The sequence below is a fragment of the Cryptomeria japonica genome, chromosome 9, assembly GCF_030272615.1.
Source record: "Cryptomeria japonica chromosome 9, Sugi_1.0, whole genome shotgun sequence".
NCBI lineage: Eukaryota > Viridiplantae > Streptophyta > Pinopsida > Cupressales > Cupressaceae > Cryptomeria > Cryptomeria japonica.
This window is the reverse complement of record NC_081413.1, coordinates 101,864,421-101,877,017: the sequence shown is the minus strand read 5'-3', so window position 1 is coordinate 101,877,017 and position 12,597 is coordinate 101,864,421.

The window sequence follows — 12,597 nt, the reverse complement described above, 5'->3', positions numbered from 1 at the left end:
AATAAAGAAGGACACACAAGGAGAAAAAATAGAGGAAAAAGAAATTGAAACAAGCAAAAGAGAGAGGATAGTTAAGGTCTGGTGGTTGGGCATTGGGCATTGGAGAAGGGGCATATAGTGTGTGTCCAACTCGGGGTACAACATACACCCGGGAGTGTCCTAGCCAGGGCTATGTTTATTTCATATCGTTAAGACATGTGGGGTTTTGTGTAGGAATCGTGTCCTCCTAGAGTGCTTCCTTTCTTGGAAACCCTAGGCCTATAACTAATCCTATGTGTGCGGGAAAGCAGCCTCTCTGTGATTTACATATATGTATTAATAAATTTCATATAGTCATTGCCCTAATGTTTCACTACTGCAAATTATTGTCTCATTGTTTTATTATTGATATATATATTAATGTTTATAAAGATTTCCTCCTTGAATGTATTTATTGTATAAAATTTATATGGTTATATTTAAAATGTTTCTTTGAGATAAATTTATAATTAAATTTATCTATTATTACATTTACTTTTCTAAATATATTAAATGTGGTATTAAAGCATTATAATAAATAATAAATTAAATTGCCTCACTGTCAAGATTATTTATATTAGGTAAAAAGGTTAATTGCATTAGGTTAAACTTTAATATTTGATTTATTTAGTCCGCTACTAATATTTAATTAACCATAGAGGAAACATACCATTTCACTTGTAAAGTTGTATTAGGCACTAGTTAAATATTTTATTTGTGAGAGACAATACATATATTTTATATTGATGGTAAATATTCAATTTTGGGCTCAATGGTTTTGTGCTCTTGTGCTTTTATGATATATATTTAGTCAATACCACATAGTGGTTTTGTGTGAACTTGAATCTATCAAAATAAGCTCATGTTTATTCATTGAGATTGGTTCTCATTTTGATTGAGCTCTCCAATAGAGTGCATATGTGAAGCATGACATGAGATCTATGGTTGCATGGTTACCCTTTATGCTCGAAAATATGGAGGGCACATTAGATGAGCTTGATGTTTCAAAAGTATTCATGGAAAATCTATGTGTATTGTGATATTTTTATTGTTGAACAATACTTTGAATGTGGATGCTTTTGGAAGCTCATTTTTTTTTTCTTTATTAAGGTTTTCCTAGGATATGTGTTTTGTCATCTCAATGGTATGTGTTTACAATGAGAAAGTAGATGGTAAAATAATGAATCAATATATATCAATATATATCAATATATATATATATAAGTCACATTCTACACCTAATGTACACCTCTAATTAAGCTATCACATTGAGAAAAAAACAAAAGAAATAAGAATTCACTTATCCATAATGTCTTGTTGCACATGTAAGACGTTTTTGGTCGTGCTCCAATGGATTTGTGCTTGAGGAATGATATGTGAGTTTTTTTTCAAGCCACTTCTAGGTGTAAACTTGTTGTTTCAGATGGTGGTCATGTAGTTTCTAATAGAAAACCCGCGGTTTTAACAAACTAGTAAACAGACTCACTATGAGACAGTGTTCCTGTCGTTACAAGGTGCAAACTCATTGGTACTAGACACTGGTAATCTGACTATGTGGAAAAAAATGTTCTCACCATTTTAAAACTTAGTAAACTGACTTAATGAACTAGATGCAAAACCTCTATTTTATGCACTTGGTAAATTGACCTATGAAAACATAGCATTCTTGCTATTTTTAAGACCTGGCAAACTGACACAATGAAAGAACAATGTTCCCATCATTTCTGAGACCTGATAAACTAACGTAGGTGAGTGGCATTCCCACTGCTTCAAGGTAAAATCTCACTCTTTCAAGTACTGGGTAAACTGACTCAGATAAAATGGTGTTCCCGCTATTTTAGGGTGCAATCTCGTGGTTTCAAGACAACGAACTCACGATTTTTGAGTGAGTGAAGTGGTAATAATTGAGATTTTAGACTGCAAACTCGTTGTTTTTTGGACAATTTTGGACTTGACCCTTTGGCAAAAGATAGTAAAGTGACACAAATACAATAAGCATAAAAACAGTTGTTTGACTTGACCAAAAGATGAGGGCCTAAATTAGCCCACATGATAACAATTTACTGGTATGAACATGGAGACAAATCAAGCACTTGACAACTTAAGGCTTGGAAACAAAGATACTAATTTGTGAAGCTCTTACAATAGAATACCTTAGATGCAACATATAGAGAGAGATTAAGTGGCATTCGCTCCCCTCCACAACACCATCCACCTTCTCTCTTACCTCTAAGATTAAAAATCTATAAGGAATTTCTATCTCATTACAAAGGGTATATGAAGAGAATCTTCTTGAATCATAAAGTATGGGTTTTTTTGCCACAGCTAGAAAAAAGTTTTTAGTCAGAATATGAGGAAAGGTAGCACCCTATGTTCGCCAAGGAAACTATAATTTGAGTATGAAACTTGTTCTGGATTGACAAGAACAACAGAAGCTAATACCAATTGGCTATGACTTTCGTTTGACCCTTTTTTATATAGTGGATCAAATTAAAGTATCACTTGAGTCGTTTCGTCTCACTGACGTATAACACTGGGAGGCAGGCTCACTAATAAGATAGCACACCTTCTCTTGTACCCAAGGTCACCTAGAGGTGCAAGGGGAGAGGATACTTTTATTCTATCTTAGGGATTGAATCTAAACAAGAGAATACATGACAAACAAGATTAATTCCCTTAGAAAATGAAATGTTTTCTAACTACTCAAAAGACATGTAAATTTTAAAGCCAAAAAAGTTTGTTTTCAAATGCACCCCTCTTCAACGGTCCTCCAACAAATAAATTAGTTTTTTTGAGATCATGGGGTCTTCTACTATCTAATCTGCATAAGCGCTAGTAAAAAACTAGCAAAACAGAGGTAGGTTAGCAAATTAATCAAAATGAACCAAATTAAGCATTTGAGAAAAGGTACAGAAAGTAAAAGATAGAGCATTCCTCCCATTACACAATTCATTCCCATTGTTTCTACCTATCTACTCGCAAACCTACTATTTCATAGTGCGAACATGCTATTTTACTTCTAAATATTAAATTCAATAGAAAACAAAAAATGACCAAAAAAAGATAGATATGCGATCCCGCTGCCCCTACATGCAAACTAGCTATTTCTTCCCTTAAGATCGCTATTTTTACCATCAAACCCATCATTTCACTGTTAAAAACTAATAGATAAATAAAAACTCGAGAGTATAAAATTAAAATTTTACCATCCGTACGACAGTGAGACTGCGTTCTCGCTATTTCTAGTGGTGTTCCCATTGTTTGACAGTGCGTTCTTGTTGTTTATGAAAATTGACCTGGAGCATAATTGACTTACATTAAAGTTTAAATCAACTTGTATTCCTACATTTTTTCCTGAAAGTGTTTGAAATCTATGAAAATAACACACTAAAAAAACAAAAAAAGTGAGATATGACCTATGAAGTGGGTCTCGTCGGTGTGCCAGAAATGTATACAAAAAATTGTGTGCTAAATAAAATAATTGAAATGACAATAAACAACCTAAGCAAGCACAAAATTCAACCACACTCAAGATTGGATGCTAAGAAGGAAATCAATCAAGCAAATTAATAAACCATAAAATAGCAAAGTCTCCCATTTTCCTTGATTTGATTGTCCTTTGGTTTGAAGTGTGCTCGATCTATGCTTCCAAAGGTATTATCATATGCTCCATGATGATGATTTATGCAAATTATGCTAAAAATGGATGCAAGATGGTTGGATGTGAGTAGTCAAAATGACATGGTAACAGTATGATTGCATGAAAGTGGATGATTTGCAAAGGAAAATGAAGGGATTAAATAGTGTTTGATGGAGATTAAAGGAGGTTTCAAGATGTGCCACTTGTCTCTCCTGAGGATAAGTGGCAATGCAAGGACTTACAAGTGTCAATGCAAGGAATCACAAGTGTCACCAAGGACACATGTCTATTTTCGGAGGTAGCCACACAAAATTAGTTTCGTTTCCTAATTTCTTAAAATAAGGAATGTGCACATGATTTGGATAGGGTTGGTTAGGAGGATAAGATTGGTTAGGAACCCAGGTTAGTTAGTGGGTTAGGCTAGAGGATGGGTTAGATGGGGGGTTAAGGTTAGGAGACATGTGACTCAATTAGGATTATTTGAATTATTTAAATTCAAATAAAAGAAGAAAACGATACATGAACTAAATAGAATAATTAAATTATTTCATTTAGTAGAAGAAGGGAAAAAGGGAATTAATTAATTAAATGTTTACATGAAACATAAAGCAATCAATTGGAAGGAGATACAATATTTAATTAATACTTGTGGCTAAGGGAATAAAATTTGATTAAATTAAATAACCAAATTTTAGTGTCCATGGATATTAATTAATTAGATAATTTGTAATTATTTAATTAACAAATGCGACTAAGATGATTAAATTAAATTAATGTAATTAATCAAATTTAGATGTCTACATCTAGGTCCTCAGTAATAAGTCCATGAAAGCCCAATTAGTTGAAGGTGGTAGCCTAACTTGTCTGGAGCTACCCTAACCGAAGGTGGAGAATGGAGCCTAACGAGCAATATTCCTCTCTTGACGGATAATGGGAACATGGAAATTTAGAGTTTCACTATCTTGGTCATCCAGGCACTTTGCATCCCCCATTCCGACTCTAGGTGGAGAATTATGTGGAGTGGAATTGTGGAATGAATTGGAAGTGGCTTGAGAGGTTGGTGAAGATTGAGGTGAATGGTATTGTTGATTTTTTTCCATAGTTGCTTGGATGGTTTGGCTATCAATACTAGGAAAGAATCTTCCACAAGAGTCCTTATATGCATGCAAGAAATAAAACCCTTATTCTAGTGCACTTGCATATGGTAGTAAAAATTGTGAGGGTTTGTTTAAAATCTAAAAGTCCTATGAACTGAAAGAAATGATTTCTATTTCTAATAAAACACGAAAAAATATGAGATAACCTAGATAATTTTTTTAATTTCACACCATCCCCGACAATAGCAGAAAAAATGTTGAGCCTAATAATTCTAATTGAGATTTGGGACAAGTTATAGGTCTTCATAACTCAGGGATATCTATCCATGTTGAGCAATCCTTCATGGTTTAAAGGCTGCACTTATTTGTCAAACTAGGACTCATACAACTTGAAATGATACAACACTATATGTGCATTATGAATCTATCTTGCATTTCTATCCTACGTTGACTACAAAAATTGTAATGAAAGAAAGTGTTGAAAAACAACTACTAAAATAACCATTACTAAAACTAAGATATCAAATAAAGAACAAGTGCAATGTAAACAAAATATTATACTAAAAAAATTTAGTCTAAAAAAATTAAAATAAAACAACCATTAACTACTACTTACACTATCTATTCTAGTTCAACTATAACTGCTACTAGAAAAAAAAAAAAATAGAATTGTTAACCAATTGAAATTCAAGAGAACTACTTTAATATTAAATACTTGAAATAAAACAAATTGAACAAAACTAAACTAAGAGTAGCTTTACCTCAAGTGGTCCCCCTTGCGTAAGTACTTGCTATGAAGTTCTAGAATCACACAATTATTTCATAAATGCATATATTTATTTATCACAAGTTCACAAGATTTATTTGTAAAAGATAGATACTTTAGTAATCACAGAGTTGTTAACCTTTTCAAGTTGTATTCAAACTCATTTTTACTTGATCAAAACTATGATTGATTCTTCTAACTAACTACTACTTGATCCCTAAATCTAAGGAGAGAATTTATGAATGGATAAAGAAACCATTAACTAAAAAAGAGTCCTATTAGGATTGAAATAACTAACAACCATCAAGATATAATTATTCACTTGAATTAGTTCAACAAATTACTAAATAACATGCATCAAGTGGTTAAGATCATTATAGAAAATGTCCATGTGAGTGTCACCCTTGGATAGCTTGGTCCACCTAGAATTGCATTTGATTGAATCGACAGTAGCTTTAGCTATGGCTCTAGGAGTTGACACATTGTTTGGTTGAACGAACAATTACTTCTAGTTTGAGTGAATTGTTGCACAATAATATATACAAAATTGTGAATCGTAATAATCAACCATTTCCATCCATAGAATTCACAATTAAAAGCATATATATATGTATTATATTATATCCATAAATGAAACATATTAAGAGTGCTCAAATGAAGGCTTAATAATATATAATAAGTCAACTATGACTATGGTTTGCAATGTTTATGCCATGAAGCTTTACTAAAGTCTATAATGCAACTTATAAAAAAGTAGAAAAAATAAGGACCTATTGATGAAGTAGCTCTGATACCAATTGATGAAATAGGACAAACAACTAAGAAGGGGGGGGGGGGGGGGTTGAATTAGATGTCACCGAAAACTTACACAACTTGAAATTGTTCTCAAATCTTATAATTAAACATGAAAGCATAAATCAACAACACATCATAGACACACATAACACCAAGATTTTTGACGTGGAAACCCTGTTAGGGGAAAAATCGCAGTGGGGATGAACACACAAAATAGGTATACTCTGTTAGAAGTATTACAATGGGGAATGCACATGCATTCAAAAACATTTCCTAGAGCTCACTACTCAAAATAAAAATGAGCTACAACCCAGGGAAGGCTCACTGCCTTACAAACAATCACGGATCACTTCCAAAAGTCATGAGCTGAGAAATAACATCCTTAATGCCTAGTTACAGTTCCGATTAAGCACACAACAACTTTCATTTCTTTCTTCACACTTATTCTCCACTTCTTAAAGATCAATACATTATTCACTCATATACTCACACTCATCCACTCATCATGCCTCACACAAGATTATTACATTTATTTATACATGTTATCAACCTTGGAAAGATCAACAAGGTCGACTCAACACACATAAAAAAATTACAATGATATAGTTGTTGATCAGATACAAATTATCACATGCAAATCAAAGCAATGTCAGCTAAGACATAACACAGGCCCAAATCAATTGCCTCGAACATGCTACACCTCTAAAAATTATGCCTCAAACATCTGCAACATGCTACAAGTATCGGATCAGACAAGAACATGAAGAACACCAATATACCAAAGAAAATCATCAATTACGAGCTCAACGATCAATGCAAAGCACCAACACAAAAGGCACACAATCCAAAAACATCCACAAGCATTATGGATTACCATAGCAACATCCACACCAACACAAATTACGGGGCACAAATTCAAAAACGAGGTCCTAAGAGCACGATGCTAGTCAAAATCACGTTTTAATGCTCATTGCTCTGAAATCGGGACTCCAAAATTGGGGCTTTCAAGGTACAAGCTCAAAAATGAGGTCATAAGAGCACGTGCACATCAAAATTGCATTTTGACGCTCCCAACTCCGAAATCAGGACTCACACCCTGAAAGCTCGTTGTATCTCCAAACCCTAATTTTGATACTTTGAAACCAGGGCTTTTGAATCACAAGCTCCGAAATGAGGTCTTAGGAGCATGATTCCAATCAAAATTATGTTTTGACATTGGTGGCTCCATAATTGGGACTCGCACCCCGAAAACTCGTTGTGCCTCCAAACCCTGATTTGATGCTCCAAAAATGGGGCATTCAAAGCATAAGCTCCGAAATAAGGTCCTAAGAGAACGATGTCAATAAAAATCATGTTTTGATGCCCATGTCTTAGGAATCAGGACTCGCACCCCTAAAAGCTTGTTGTGCCTCCAAACCCCGATTTTGATGCTACGAAACCGGGGCTTTCAAGGCACAAGCTCTGAAACGAGGTCCTAAGAACATGATGCGAATCAAAATCATGTTTTGATGCCTGCGACTTTGGAATCAAGACTCGAGCCCCAAAAGTTTGTTGTGCCTCCAAACCCTAATTTTAATGCTTTGAAACTAGGGCTTTCGAGGCACAAGCTCAAAAACGAGGTTCTAAGAGCATGATGCCAGTCAAAATCGTGTTTTGACACTCGCGGCTCTAGAATCAAGACTCACACCCTAAACGCTTCTTGTGACTCCAAACCATGATTTTGATACTCCAAAACTGAGGCTTTGAGGCACAAGCTCTGAAATGAGGTCCTAAGAGCATGATGCCAATCAAAATCGTGTTTTGTTGCCCGCAACTCTAAAATTAGGACTCGTGCCCTGAAAACTCATTGTGCCTCCAAACATCGATTTTGACGGTCTGAAACCATGGATTTTGAGCCACAAACTCCAAAACAAGGTCCAAACAACTTGATGCTAGTCAAAATCGCGTTTTGATGCCCGCAATTCCGAAATTGTGACTTGCACCCCCAAAAGATCATTTTGCCTCCAAACCCTAATTTTGATGCTCCAAAACCAGGGATTTCATGCCACAAGCTCCAAAACGAGGTCCTAAGAGCATGATGCCAGTCAAAATCATGTTTTGACACCAATGGCTCCATAATCAAAATCTGTGCCTTGAAAGCTCGTTGTACCTCCAAACCTCGATTTTAACGCTACGAAACTAGGGCTTTCAAGGCACAAGCTCCAAAACAAGGTCTTAAGAGCATGATGCTAGTCAAAATCACATTTTGACATCTGCAACTTCAAAATCAGGACTCATGCCCCAAAAGCTCATTGTGCCTCCAAACTTCGATTTTGTCGATCCAAAACTAGGGCTTTTGAGGCACAAGATTCGAAATGAGGTCTTTAAAACATGATGCAAGTCAAAATCACATTTTGACACCTACAGTTTCGGAATCTTGACTCACTCTTTGAATGCCCGTTGTGTCTCCAAACCCTGATTTTGATGCTCCAGAATTGGGGCTTTCGAGGCACAAGCTCTGAAATGAGGTCCTAAGAGCACAATACAAGTCAAAATCATGTTTTGACACCCACAGCTCCAAAATCAAGATTTGCACCCCGAAAGATCGTTGTGCCTCCGAACACCAATTTTGACACTCCAAAATTGGTGCTTTTGAGGCACAATCTCTGAAACGAGGTCTTGAGAGCACGATGCCGGTAAAAATTATGTTTTGACGCTCTCAACTGTAGAATTGGGACTTGGACCCTGAATGCTCGTTGTGCCTCCAAACCTTGATTTTGACACTCCAAAATTGGGGCTTTTGAGGCACAAGCTCCGAAATGAGGTCCTAATAGCACGATGCAAGTCAAAATCACATTTTGATACCCACGGTTCAGGAATCGAGACTCGTGCCCCGAAAGCTTATTGTGCCTCCAAACCTCAATTTTGACGCTCTAAAAATGGTGCCTTCGAGGAACAAGACCCAAAACAAGGTCGTAAGACCATGATGCGAGTCAAAATTGTGTTTTGATGCTCATGGCTCCAAAATCGGGACTTGCACCTCAGAAAGCTCATTGTGCCTCCTAACCCTGATTTTGATGCTCTATAACCAAGGCTTTCAAGGCATAAGATCCGAAAATAGGGTCCTAAGAGCACAATGCAAGTCAAAATCACATTTTGTTGCTTGTGGCTCAAGATTTGGGACTCTCCCCCTTAAAGCTCATTGTGCCTCCAAACCCTGATTTTGATGCTCTGAAACATGGGCTTTCGAGGAACAAGCTCCAAAATGAGGTCCTAAGAGCATGATGCCAATCAAAATTGTATTTTGACGCCCATGGTTCTGAAATTGTGACTCGCGCCCTGAATGCTCCTTGTGCCTCTGAACCCCCATTTTTAAAACTTTGAAATTGGGGCTTTTGAGGCACAAGCTCCAAAACGAGGTCTTAAGAGCACGGTGCCGGTCAAAATCGTGTTTTGATGCCCACAACTCTAGAATCAAGACACATGCCCTGAATGATTCTTGTGCCTCCAAATCTTGATTTTGATGCTCTGAAATCAGGGATTTTGAGGGACAAGCTTTGAAACAAGGTCCTAAGAGCACATTGATAGTCAAAATCTCGTTTTGATGCCCGCGGCTCCGGAATCAGGGCTCACTCCCCGAATGCTCCTTGTGCCTCCAAACCCTATTTTTGACACTCTGAAACTGGGGCTTTTGAGGCACAAGCTCCAAAACCATGTCCTAAGAGCACAATGTCAATCAAAATCGTGTTCTGACATGCGCAACTCTAGAATTGGGACTCACGCCCTGAAAGCTTCTTGTGCCTCCAAAATTCGATTTTGACAGTTTGAATCCAAGGCTTTTGAGGCACAAGCTTCAAAAAGGGGTCCTTACAACTCGATGCCAATCAAAAATGCATTTTGACGCATGCGATTCCAGAATTGGGACTTGCACCTTGAGTGCTCGTTGTGCCTCCAAACCCTGATTTTGATGCTCCAAAACTAGGGATTTTGAGGCACAAGCTCCGAAACAAGGTCCTAAGAGAATGATGCCAATAAAAATCATGTTTTGACACTTGTGGTGCCAGAATCAAGACTTATATCCATGAAAGCTCTTTGTGCCTCCAAACCCTAATTTTGATGCTCCAGAACTGGGGCTTTCGAGGCACAAGCTCCGAAATGAGGTCCTAGGAGCACGATGCCAATCAAAATTGCGTTTTGACGCTCACAACTTTTGAATCTTGACTCGTGCCTTGAAAGATCTTTGTCACTCCAAATCCCTATTTTGACACTCCAAATCTAGGGCTTTCAAGGCACAAGCTCTGAAACAAGGTCCTACGAGCACAATGCCACTCAATATCGCATTTTGACACCTGTAGCTCTAAAATCGAGACTCGTACCCTGAAAGCTCTTTGTGCCTCCAAACCTTGATTTTGACACTCTGAAATCAATTCTTTCCGGGCACAAGCTTCGAAATGAGTTCCTAATAGCATGATACCAGTCAAAATCCCATTTTGACACCCATGACTCAGGAATTGGGACTCATGCCCCAAAAGCTCATTGTGCCTCTTAACCCCGATTTTGACACTCTGAAATTGGGGCTTTCAAGGCATAAGACCTGAAATGAGGTCCTAAGAGCATGATGCCAGTCAAAATTTTGTTTTGACACCCGTGGCTCTGGTATCGGGACTCACAACCCCGAAATCTAGTTGTGCCTCCAAACCCCAATCGTGATGCTCTAAAACCAAGTCTTTCAAAGCACAAGCTCTGAAACAAGGTCCTAAGAGCACAATGCAAGCCAAAATTGTGTTTTGACGTCTGTGGCTCTGGAATTGGGACTCACACCTCGAAAGCTTGTTGTGCCTACAAACCCGATTTTGACAGTCTGAAACTGGGGCTTTCAAGGCACAAGCTTTGAAACGAGGTCTTAAGAATAAGATGCCAATCAAAATCATGTTTTGACGCCCATAGTTCTAGAATTGTGACTTGCACCCTGAATTCTCATTGTGCTTCCAAACCCCGATTTTGATGCTCTGAAATTGTGGCTTTCGAGGCACAAACTCCAAAATGAGGTCCTAAGAGTACAATGCCAATCAAAATCATGATTTGACACCCATGACATAGGAATCAGGATTTGTACCCTAAAAGCTTGGTGTGCCTCAAAACCCTGATTTTGATGCTCTGAAACTGAGGCTTTCAAGGCACAAGCTCGAAACTGAGGTCCTAAGAGAACGATGCGAGTCAAAATCACATTTTGATGCCCATGACTCAAGAATTGGGACTCGTGCCTCAAAATTTTGTTGTGCCTCCAAACCTTGATTTGATGCTTCAATACTAGGGCTTTTGAGGCACAAGCTCCAAAACAAGATCCTAAGAGCATGATGCTAGTCAAAATTGTGTTTTGACTCCTATGCCTCTGGAATCGGGACTCGCACCCCCGAAAGCTTTTTTTGTCTCCAAACCTCAATTTTGAAGCTCCAAAACTGAGGCTTTCAAGGCACAAGCTCCAAAACAAGGTCCTAAGAGCACGATTCTATTCAAAATTGTGTTTTGATGCCCAAGGCTCCAGAATCATCACTCGTGCCCCGAAAGCTCATTGTGCTTCTAAACCTCTATTTCAACACTCTAAAATCAAGGCTTTCGAGGCACAAGTTTCAAAATGAGGTCCTAAGATTGCGATGACTCTCAAAATCACATTTTGATGCTCGCGGTTCTGGAAAATGGACTCACACCTTGAATGCTTCTTGTGGCTCCAAACCCCAATTTTGATACTCTGAAATTGGGGCTTCGAAGCACAAGCTCCAAAATGAGGTGATAAGAGTACGATGCCAGTCAAAATCATGTTTTGATGCCTACAACTCCTGAATTGCAACTCATGCCCCGAAAACTCATTGTGTCTCCAAACATCAATTTTGATGGTTTGAAACCATGGCTTTCGATCACAAACTCTAAAACGAGTTCCAAACAACACGATCATGTTTTGACGCCCACAATTCTGAAATTGTGACTCACACCATGAAAGCTCATTGTGTCTCCAAACCCCAATTTTGATGCTCCAATACTGGCACTTTTGAGCCACAAGCTTCTAAACAAGGTCCTAAGAGAACGATGCCATTCAAAATCACATTTTGACATTCACGGATGTGGAATTGGGACTCAGACCCCGAATTCTCGTTGTGCCTCCAAACCCTGATTTTGACATTTCAAAACCAAGGCTTTCAAGGAACAAGCTTTGAAATGACCTCCTAATAGCATGATGCAAGTCAAAATCACATTTTGATGCCCATGACTAAGGAATCAGGACTCACACCCTGAAAGCTCATTGT